Consider the following 11328-nt stretch of genomic DNA (forward strand, 5'->3'; position numbering starts at 1 on the left):
GTCAAGGTTCCATCCTGGTCCTGCCTACTCACACTGTCCAAACCCAGTGGCTAAATGGAACAAGGAGGAAATCCTTGAATAGAGAATATTGAGACAGCAAGAGGCAGAGGAGAATCTGGCAGATTAGCTTTTGGTGCAAAAGGAGAGACAGGGAGTATTCACAGCCCTTGCAGTCACTCAGGTATCCTGGGTCAGTAGCTTAATCCTCTCCAGAGGATTTGTAAAACAGGATGGATGAGGCTATCACTCAACACAATCAGTAAAAAAGAAGAGCATGTATTCTCTGTCGAAGCCAGATAAAAAAGAGAGAGGGGAGTGAAAGGCAGATTCCACCCCAATGACAGAATCAAAATTTCAGACTCTAAAAGGATTAATTCCCCCTAATTACCTTATCTGCTCCCACCTGGTGGACTGGCATGAGACAAACACAGGACAATGGGGTCAGTGATGAAGAGAAAGTTAATTGATGAAGGAAGTTATGGTTTCTGTAGTCTGCTGATCCATAGCCTAATAGGCAACTTTCATTGCTATTTACCACATATCATGAAGGTTGGGACATTGTCTTGTCTATGAGTCCTATTATACCCCAAGCCAATGAGAACAATTTTATTAAAATCCCCAATTCACCAATAAAACTGCCTTAAGGATTTTCCTGAGAGTAAGTCTGTAAACCTGAGTTCCTAAAAGCTATTGTAAACAGGGCAGTCCCTGGAGCAATTTGTGCTATTAATTTTTTAAACATTTCTACAATAAGAGATACCCTGGGGCATTTTTCATTATACTCATAAAATGAAATATCTGAATCTTATCTGATAATCAAGGAACTACCCTACTGTTTCTCAAACCAGTCTAAGGACCACTTGTGTCTCTAAATTGTTAGTATTTTTAAAATATACAGTGGAAAAAAGACAGTCTCTTCAATAAATGGTGCTGGGAAAACTGGGCAGCTATATGTAGAAGAATGAAACTCGACCATTCTCTTACACCGTACACAAAGATAAACTCAAAATGGATAAAAGACCTCAATGGGAGACAGGAATCCATCAGAATCCTAGAGGAGAACATAGGCAGGAATCTCTTCGATATCAGCCACAGCAACTTCTTTCAAGATATGTCTCCAAAGGCAAAGGAAACAAAAGCCAAAATAAACTTTTGGGACTTTCATCAAAATCAAAAGCTTCTGCACAGCAAAGGAAACAGTCAACAAAACAAAGAGGCAACCCACAGAATGGGAGAAGATATTTGCAAATGACAGTACAGACAAAAGGCTGATATCCAGGATCTATAAAGAACTCCTCAAACTCAACACACACAAAACAGACATCATATAAAAAAACGGGAAGAAGATATGAACAGACACTTCTCCAATGAAGACATACAAATGGCTATCAGACACATGAAAAAATGTTCATCATCACTAGCCATCAGGGAGATTCAAATTAAAACCACATTGAGATATCACCTTACACCAGTTAGAAAGGCCAAAATTAGCAAGACAGGAAACAACATGTGTTGGAGGGGATGTGGAGAAAGGGGAACCCTCTTACACTGTTGGTGGGAATGCAAGTTGGTGCAGCCTCTTTGGAGAACAGTGTGGAGATTCCTCAAGAAATTAAATAAAGAGCTTCCCTATGACCCTGCAATTGCATTACTGGGCATTTACCCCAAAGATACAGATGTAGTGAAAAGAAGGGCCATCTGTACCCCAATGTTTATAGCAGCAATGGCCACCATTGCCAAACTGTGGAAAGAACCAAGATGCCCTTCAATGGACGAATGGATAAGGAATATGTGGTCCATATACACTATGGAGTATTATGCCTCCATCAGAAAGGATGAATGCCCAACTTTTGTAGTAACATGGATGGGACTGGAAGAGATTATGCTGAGTGAAATAAGTCAAGCAGAGAGAGTCAGTTATCATATGGTTTCACTTATTTGTGGAGCATAACAAATAGCATGGAGGACAAGGGGAGTTAGAGAAGGGAATTGGGGGAAATTGGAAGGGGAGGTGAACCATGAGAGACTATGGACTCTGAAAAACAATCTGAAGGGTTTGAAGAGGTGGGGGGGTGGGAGGTTGGGGGAACCAGGTGGTGGGTATTAGAGGGAGCACGGACTGCATGGAGCACTGGGTGTGTTACAAAAACAATGAATACTGTTATGTTGAAAATAAATTTAAAAATGTTTTAAAAAATAAATAAAATGGAGGTTTCAATAATGATGGTAACATAAAAGACAGCTGACAAAAGTACATTTTGCATCATTTGGATGATGACTACCAAAATTACGACTACCAAGGACCTCAGAACCTGTGTGTGCAATTGTCCTCAAAATGCTTTAATTAAAATCTTCAGCTAATGGAAGTGGTGGTAGGGAGGCAAAGCTCTGAACTACAGATGGGTGATGCAGCTTAAGATATCAGGACTGTTTAAATGAAGGCTTTATTGTAGCTACTCAAATATAGAAGGGTGGTGTGAGAGCAAAGTCAGAATATAACAAAGGGCCATGTAAAAATTTCCAGAAGAGAATTCTTGTTTTCCTCAACCTCTCTTTTTGAGTCTCTCCCATTTCCACAGCATTGCTCAGGCCAAAGACGTAGGGATATTTCATTATTCACTTTTTAAATCTTGTATAAACTATCTACTCAGATATCTTACCATCACCTCTGGCTCCCCATGCTATAACCCTAGTTAAGACCAGCATCTCTCTCCTGGGATACTGCAATAAAACTCATTCTTATTGATTGTTTTTTTGTTTGTTTGTTTGTTTCCATACGTGTACACTTACAATTCACTCTCCGTACAATACTCAAAGTTACGTTTTAGAAGTATATCAACATGGCTTTCTGTGGAAACTAAAATAAAATCAATTGCCTTTTTAGAACCTCCAAGCTTGTAATGGGTTGAGTTGTATCACCCCCAAAAATATGTCCACTTGGAACCTCACAACATGACCTTATTTGGTATAAAGATCTTTGCCACTGTAGTTATATTCAAGATGAAATCATCCTGGAGTAGGGTGAACCCTAACCAGTAACATATGTCTTCTTAAGAAAAGGGGAAGAAGGGGCACCTGGGTGGCTCAGTGGGTTAAAGCTTCTGCCTTCGGCTCAGGTCATGATCCCAGGGTCCTGGGATCGAGCCCTGCATTGGGCTCTCTGCTCAGCGGGGAGCCTCCTTCCCCCTCTCTCTCTGCCTGCCTCTCTGCCTACTTGTGATCTCTATCAAATAAATAAATAAAATCTTTTTTAAAAAGAAAAGAAAAGGGGAATATAGGGGCACCTAGGTGGCTCAGTTGTTTGAGCATCTGACTCGTGGTTTCAGCTCAGGTCATGATCTCAGGGTCATGAGATCAAGCACTATGTTGGGCTCCATGCTCAACAGGGAGTCTGCTTGAAAATCTCTCTCCCTCCCACTCTACCCCTCCCTTTGCTTGTGTGCTCTCTCTCTCTCTCTCTCTCAAAAAATAAATAAAATCTTTAAAAAAAAGAAGTGGGGCAGACACAAATGGAGGGAAGTTCATGTGAAGACAGAGGCAGAGATTGGAGTTATGCTGCCACAAACTAGGGAATACCTCCGTGCCAAGAGCTTGAGGAAGCAAGGAAGTGTCCTCCCCCAGAGCCTCGGAAGGGAGCATAGTCTACAAGATGGAGCAAGATGCCTTGATTCCAGACTCCAGAACTATGAATTTCTGTTGTTTTAAGCTACAAACTTTTTGATACTTTGTTATGGCAGCTCAAAGTAACTAATAGAACAGCCCTACCAATCTTGCCTCTGACTGTTACTGTGATCTCATTCATTGCCATTCTTCCTGCCACTTGTCAGTCTCCAATCACTCTGACTTCTCTGTTCTGATCTCAAAAAAACTTATTTCCAAGTCATTCAGACTCTCCATTCTCTCTGACTGGACTCTCTTCTCCCAAAACAATGCCTTGGTTCTCTCTTCTCAACATGCTGGTGACAGCACAAATGTTAATTTCTCTAGGATGTAAGGTGTCCTTTAACTAAAATGTCATCTTCTCAAGAAAGGCCTTTCCTGAACACCTACTTAAAATTGCAACCAACTGCTCCTTGCTTTCATTCTCTCATAACAACTTGCTACCATCAGACATATGCTTTACTTATATTTTATCATCCTCTTCTAAAATGTAAGTTCTATGAGAAGAGGAATTTTGAACTTCGTTTATTGCTGTATATTCAGCACATAGAAGAGGTTACAATAAATATTCAGTTAACAAATGAGTTAGGTGTTCATTGAATAAGGGAATTCAAGCTGAACTATTGAAATCAATGTTGATGATATATATATATATATATATATATATATAATATATATTATATATATGTGTGAGCTGATTTAATACAGAAGTAACAATCATATAACATGGAGGATGTTAGGAGAAGGAAAGGAAAAGTGAAGAGGGGGACATCGGAGGGGGAGAAAAACCATGAGAGACTGTGGATTCCAAGAAACAGACTGAGGGTTTTAGAGCGGAGAGGGGTGGGGGGAATAGGTGAGCCTGGTTGTGGGTATTAAGGAGGGCATGTATTGCATGGAGCACTGCGTGTTGTACATAAACAATGAAACTTGGAATACTCAGAAAAAACTAATAACGTATTTATGGTGGCTAACATAACACAATAAAAGTTTAAAAAAAAACAACCTGTTTCACTTATTTGTGGAGCATAACAAATAGCATGGACGACATGGGGAGTTAGGAGAAGGGAGTTGGGGGAAATTGGAAGGGGAGGTGAACAATGAGAGACTATGGACTCTGAAAAACAATCTGAAGGGTTTGAAGAGGTGGGGGGGTGGGAGGTTGGGGGAACCAGGTTGTAGGTATTAGCGAGGGCACGGACTGCATGGAGCATTGGGTGTGGTACAAAAACAATGAATACTATTATGCTGAAAATAAATTTTAAAAAAAGATTTAAAAAAAAATAAATAAATAAGGAAAAAAAAAGAAAAAAAAACAACCTGAAAAACTATTTTCTGTAGAGGACAAGGGTAGATCCCAGAATATGATGACTTTAGTAGCTTGTTAGTTTGTCACACACTGTTATTTGCCTAGCTGCTCCCGCATAGCCATTGGTAGTCTGGCTTACAGCCAGAGACTGATGTTTTCATTTAAAAATATATATCAGTATCTGTGTTTTCTTACCATGTTGACTCCACCAGTTCCATAATGAGGTCCGTTGCATAGTTTTTACATAACTCAAAGTGATCCATGGCCACTTTCCCAATGATCATTCTGATTATGTGATGTATAACTTCCCTTTTACTTAATAACAAGTGAAGAGGAAATGATAAAGTGAGCTTCTGAATGGCCATGAAGCAGAAGGATATCTAAAAGTAGATGTCATTCAATTTCACTTCTGGGTAGTTAAATGAAGAAAATAAAAACACTAATTTGGAAAGAAATATGTACCCTTATGTTCATTGCAGCATTATTTAGTCAAAATATGGAAACAACCTAAGTGCCCATCAATAGATGAATTGATAAAGAAGATGTAGTGTATGTATACAATGGAATATTACTATGCCATAAAAAAGAATGGAGTCTTGCCATTTGCAATGACATGAATGGACCTACAGTATATTATGCCAAGTAAAATAAGTTAGACAAAAAAAGACAAATACCATATGATTTTACCTATATGTGGAATTTAAGAAACAAAACAAATAAAATGAGAGAGAGACAGACTCATAAGTACAGAGAAAATACTGGTGATGGCCAAATGGAAGGGGGTAAGGGAGATGAAATCAGTGAAAGGGATAAAGAGGTATAAACATTCAGTTATGAAATAACAAAGTCATGAGGTATAAGTACAGTATAGAAATCTAGCCAACAATATTATAATAACTGTCAGGTGGCAGATAATATCTACATTTATTGTGGTGAGCATTATGTAATGTATATAAATATCAAATCATTATGTTGTACACCTGAAACTAATATAATATTGTATGTCATCTCTACTTCAATTAAAAAATATAAATGCTTACATTTACATCATAGCTTCTCAAAGAATCTGTAGTACAAGATCAGTTTTTTTGTTTCCTTGTATAAGATCATGCTGATACATATAATCTGAAAATAATACAACTCACAACTGCCTAGTGAATCTATTATTGCATACACTTATTCTCCCATGCAGAATCATTCTGCGCACAATGCATTCAATTCAGCAGGGACATGATGACACATAATGACCAGCGCTGGATACCCAGAACAAGCCAGGGACACTGGCTGGAGCAGCCAGACCTGTGTGGCAAGCTTGATTTTTTTTTTAAAAATTTTTCAGCATAACAGAATTCATTGTTTTTGCACCACACCCAGTGCTCCATGCAATACATGCAAGCTTGATTTTCATCAAGGTCTTCTCATTTTCTCTGGCTCCCGCCATACTTCATCCAAAATTACTTTGTTTATAGATGGTCATGAAGTGATAGCAGAACTCCAAGTTGAAATTTATCTTGGTAAAAGATAAAAGGAGGGTTTGGCTATGGTCAGAAGCATTCTTCTATATGACAAGAATCCCTACAAGAAACTCCAGGGCAGATGGGGTGTGACAATCAGGGTATATTTGTAAGTCTGGGAAATGAAGTACAAATGGTACATGTTTGTGTCATAGGACTTCTGCCAGGAGAAAGAGACAATCATGGGGGGGAAATGGACAGAACTTTGATGGCCCCCAGCTATGTTTTTTCATGGCTCACAGGCTCTGCAGCCAGGCATGGAAATTGGTAGTGTTTCTACATGCCAATGAAGAGTTGGTTCAATTCCACTTAATACTAACAGGTAGAGCTTTAGCTGAGGGTAGAGGACAACAGTGGATTTTCTTCCAAGGGAGGGGCAGTGCACACGCTGAACATCAGTGAGTAGCCACAAGCATTACCAGTAGTGCTTTTGCCAAAACTGAGGTTATAGCAGTTGTTAAAAAAGCTAAAGGGGCCATTTAATCCCACAGAACAAGTTACCTCTTCTGGGATTGCTTCTCATATGTCAGCCATCCTTTTCCACTTTCCAAAAAGGAGAACTTAATGGATACTGGCACAATCAAACCTGCAGAAGAGGGAAGAGCATGTCTGAGGAAGGAACAGCTGTGGTATATTGGTGTCACAGACGTTTCTGATAAGAGAGTTCTGATGCAGGCACATTGCTTCTTAATTCTAGTTCCTTCAATCCAACAATTGTTCTTGGAGAGAAGGAGTGTGTGGTATGTGAATGATGTATGCTGGACTATGAAATCCCACACATTATTGTCTAAGCCAGTAGCTCCCCCATGTGTAATTGAATTGACTATAGCAGTATTTTAGGACTCTACAGCAAAACAAAACAACCCCTCCCCAAACAAAACAAAACAAGAAAGAGGGTTCCATGTCAGACTTTTAAGGTAAAAAAATGATTTTTTACAGGAAATTATAGAATTTAGAAGAATTATTAGAAGAATTGTATTTAGAAGAGTTATTTAGAAGAATTGTAGAAACACTACCAATTTCCATTGATCCAGCATCTGTGGATGACTGTAGATGTTAGCATGGGATGAGGCTGACAAGAAGCAATGGAGTTTAGAACCAAAAGTACTATCTCTGGGTGAAAATGGATTAGTGAATCAGTAATGCAGTATAAATGGAGATCCTGTTTGATATATAAAAATATTCATATAATATGATACATAAATATAATTTATATTACCTGTAATGTGGTAGCAAAAAAGCTGTTATGAGGCAAGCAAGCTATAACCACAGAGAAGAAATTTGAGCAAGAAACAGTTGACAAATTAAAAACATTTTAGATGTACAAGAGTACACGCATGACCCTTATTGATGTATCAGCCTAGAGATAGTTCAGAGATAAAGCTGATAAAAGTGTTGAATAAGTTTGGAATGTCTTCATTCCCACAGCTGTATATCAATATAAAGATTATTGTCTCTGAGAGGGTTTATCTTCCAAATACTTTCCTAAATGCCTCCTTCACATCCTTGTTTCTCAGGCTATAAATGAATGGGTTCATCATGGATGTTATGACTGAGTAGAACACAGAGATCACCTTATTGCCTTCACTTATTTTCTTGGAATTTGGACACATGTAGGTAAATATTGTTGAGCCATAGAAGAAGACAACAATGATGAGATGAGAACCACAAGTAGAAAAGACCTTGATTCTTCCCTCTCCTGACTGTATCTGAATCACAGTGGAGATAATATTCCAGTAGGAGAAAAGGATGAGGGAAAGAGGACCAAAGAGAATTACCACACCCATTGCAAAGATGGCAATCTCAGCTTTGTAGGTTTCTTCTGAAGCCAACTTCAGGAGTGCAGGAGGTTCACAAAAATAATGATTAATTATGTTCTGTCCATGTATGACAGACATAAAGTAAATGTTGTGTCTACCAGAGATACAAATGCTCCAGTGGCCCAGGACCCTATGCTCAGATGTATACACACCCTCTGGGTCATGAGTATGGAGTAGTGAAGGGGCTTGCAGACAGCCACATAGTGGTCATAGGACATCACTGCTAGGAGGGAACTTTCTGTACACCCAGCTACTAGGAAAAAAAGCATCTGAATTGAACACCCAGCAAAGGAAATGGTTTTTCTCATTACTAGCAAATGGAATAACATCTGGGGGATGATTGTTGTAGAGAAACAGAGATCAGTAAATGACAAGTTTTTAAGGAAGAAGTACATTGGTTTATGAAGTTGAGAGTCAATATGAATTAGCATTATGATGTTATCAGGTAGATGATGAGAAACACCACAAACAGTAGGATCTGTATCTGCCTATCTGAAGAAAGGCCCAGCAAGATAAATTCAGTCACATAGGTTTGGTTTTCTGTGCCCATTGATGTTTATTTCTGCCTACACATTAGCATAACTAGGGCAATCAGAAGTTGACTATAATGGAAAACCAAATCCTGAAAGCAAAGATCTCATTGCAAGAACAAAAGTATTTGAAAAAATTCTTGGAAGCATTTAAGACATTTGATTTTCTAAAAATTCCATACCTAATTTTTACTGAAACTATTTGAAAAAAGATGCCAACATATTATATGGAGTTGAAAAAATATGACGAGTTCTGCCTTTAGTAGAAAGCCCAGGTTTTTCATTTTCCTAGTTTACTTTCTCAGTAAGCAGATTTTGACTTTCATCAAGGAACAGAAGCAATAATTATCTTTTCCTTTCTGTTTCCAAGGGATCCTTTGTCATCCTTCCTAGTAGGAAGGGAATTTTAAGAAACCATTTAGATCATGTTATAATCCACAGTCCTGGTCCTTTTCTAAATTCTTTACTGTGTCAGAGAATCAAGGCTTGATGGCAATGTGGAAGACTAAGGCATAATGGGCCCTCATCACTACTGAGCCAAGATGTTGGAGACAAGACCAGACTTAGGTAACACCACACACTATGAAACCAAGGACAACCCTTTGTGGAGATAAAATGGCACCACAATAGCTGTCTGTGCAATGGTGGTGTCTTTTCTGGTGCAACTAGTGTTTGAGCTCATTCACGCTGCTGTTTGTTTCATAGTATCCAATGAGTTGTGTAGGTGCATCAGTAGGAAATCAGGCTGGTCCAGTGTTTTGTAGTCAGGTGGAAATACTATTCAGTTTACATATTACTGTACATCAGGAACAAGCAAGGAATAACATGGCTGGATATAAGCTAATAGAGAAGAAAATTAGAGAATGTAGCTGGGGACATGGGCTAATGGTGGCACTTGGGGCTGGAGTCCTCTATCCCTGAGAAGGGTTATGGTCAAATAATCTTTGACAAAGCAGAAAAAAATATCTGGTGGAAAAAAGACAGTCTCTTCAATAAATGGTGCTATGAGAATTGGATAGTATATTGAATTGGCTATGTATAGAAGAATGAAACTCAACCATTCTCTCATACCATACATAGAGATAAACTCGAAATGGATAAAATACCTCAATGTGAGGCAGGGATCTATCAAAATCCTAGAGGAGAACATAAGCAGTAACCTCTTTGACATTGGCCACAGCAACTTCTTTCAAAACACATCTCCAAAGGCAAAGGCAACAAAAGTGAAAATGAACTTTTGGGACTTCATCAAGATCAAAAGCTTCTGCACAGCAAAGGAAACAAAACAAGGAAACTAAACAAAGAAGAAACCCACAGAATGGGAGAGGATATTCGCAAATGACACTACAGACAAAGGGCTGATATCCAAGATCTATGAAGAATTCCTCAAACTCAGCACACACAAAACAGATAATCATGTAAAAAAAAAATGGCAGAAAACATGAACAGACACTTGAAAAAATGTTCATCATCACTATCCATCAGTGAAATTAAAATCAAAATCACATAGATATACCACCTTATACCAGTTTGAATAGCCAAAATCAACAGGACAGGAAACAGCGAGTGTTGGAGAGGATGTGGAGGAAGGGGAACCCTCTTACACTGTTGGTGGGAATGCAAGTTAGTGCAGCCATTTTGGGAAACAGTGGGGACAGTCGTCAAAAAATTAAAAAAGAGAGCTACCCTATGACCCTGCAATTGCACTACTGGGTATTTACCCCAAAGATACAGATGTAGTGAAAAGAAGGGCCACATATACCCCAATATTCATAGCAGCAATGGTCACAATCAACAAACTGTGGCAAGAGCCAAGATGCCCTTCAACAGATGAATAGATAAAGAAGATGTGGTCCATATATATAATGGAATATTACACAGCCATCAGAAAGAATGAATACCCAGCTTTTGTATCAACATGGACTGGACTGGTGGAGATTATGCTGAGTAAAATAAGTGAAACAGAGAAAGTCAATTATCATATGGTTTCACTTACTTGTGGAGCATAAGGAATAACATGGAGGACATAAGGAGAAGAAAAGGAAAAGTAAATTAGGGGAAATCGGAGGGGGAGACAAACCATGAGAAACTGTGGATTCTGAGAAAGAAACAAGATTATGGAAGGGAGGGAGGTGGGGAGATGGGTGAGCCTGGTGGTTCAAAAAGAACCACCTTTTTTCTTCAAAAAGAAAAAAAAAGAAGGTTGAAGTACTAGTCTTAGAATTGACCTTCAGAATGATGTGAGAACAGGTAGCACATCTGGCTCCCTGGCACAGTTATCTTTTTTTTTTAAGATTTTATTTATTTATTTGACAGAGATAACAAGTGGTCAAAGAGGCAGACAGAGAGAGAGAGGAAGGGAAGCAGGCTCCCTGATGAGCAGGGAGTCCAATGTGGGGCTCGATCCCAGGACCTGGGGATCATAACCTGAGCCAAAGGCAGAGGCTTTGACCCACTGAGCCACCCAGGCGCCCCCTGGCACAGCTATCTTGACA

General features: G+C 39.0%; 1 pseudogene; it reads right to left on the reverse strand.

Annotated features, from left to right (window-relative positions):
• Positions 1 to 7949: 7949 nt before the first annotated feature.
• On the reverse strand, positions 7950 to 8853 carry LOC125079286 (olfactory receptor 2D3-like; annotated as a pseudogene).
• Between the last annotated feature and the right edge of the window lie 2475 nt (positions 8854 to 11328).

Source organism: Lutra lutra, chromosome 10 (assembly GCF_902655055.1).
Source record: "Lutra lutra chromosome 10, mLutLut1.2, whole genome shotgun sequence".
NCBI lineage: Eukaryota > Metazoa > Chordata > Mammalia > Carnivora > Mustelidae > Lutra > Lutra lutra.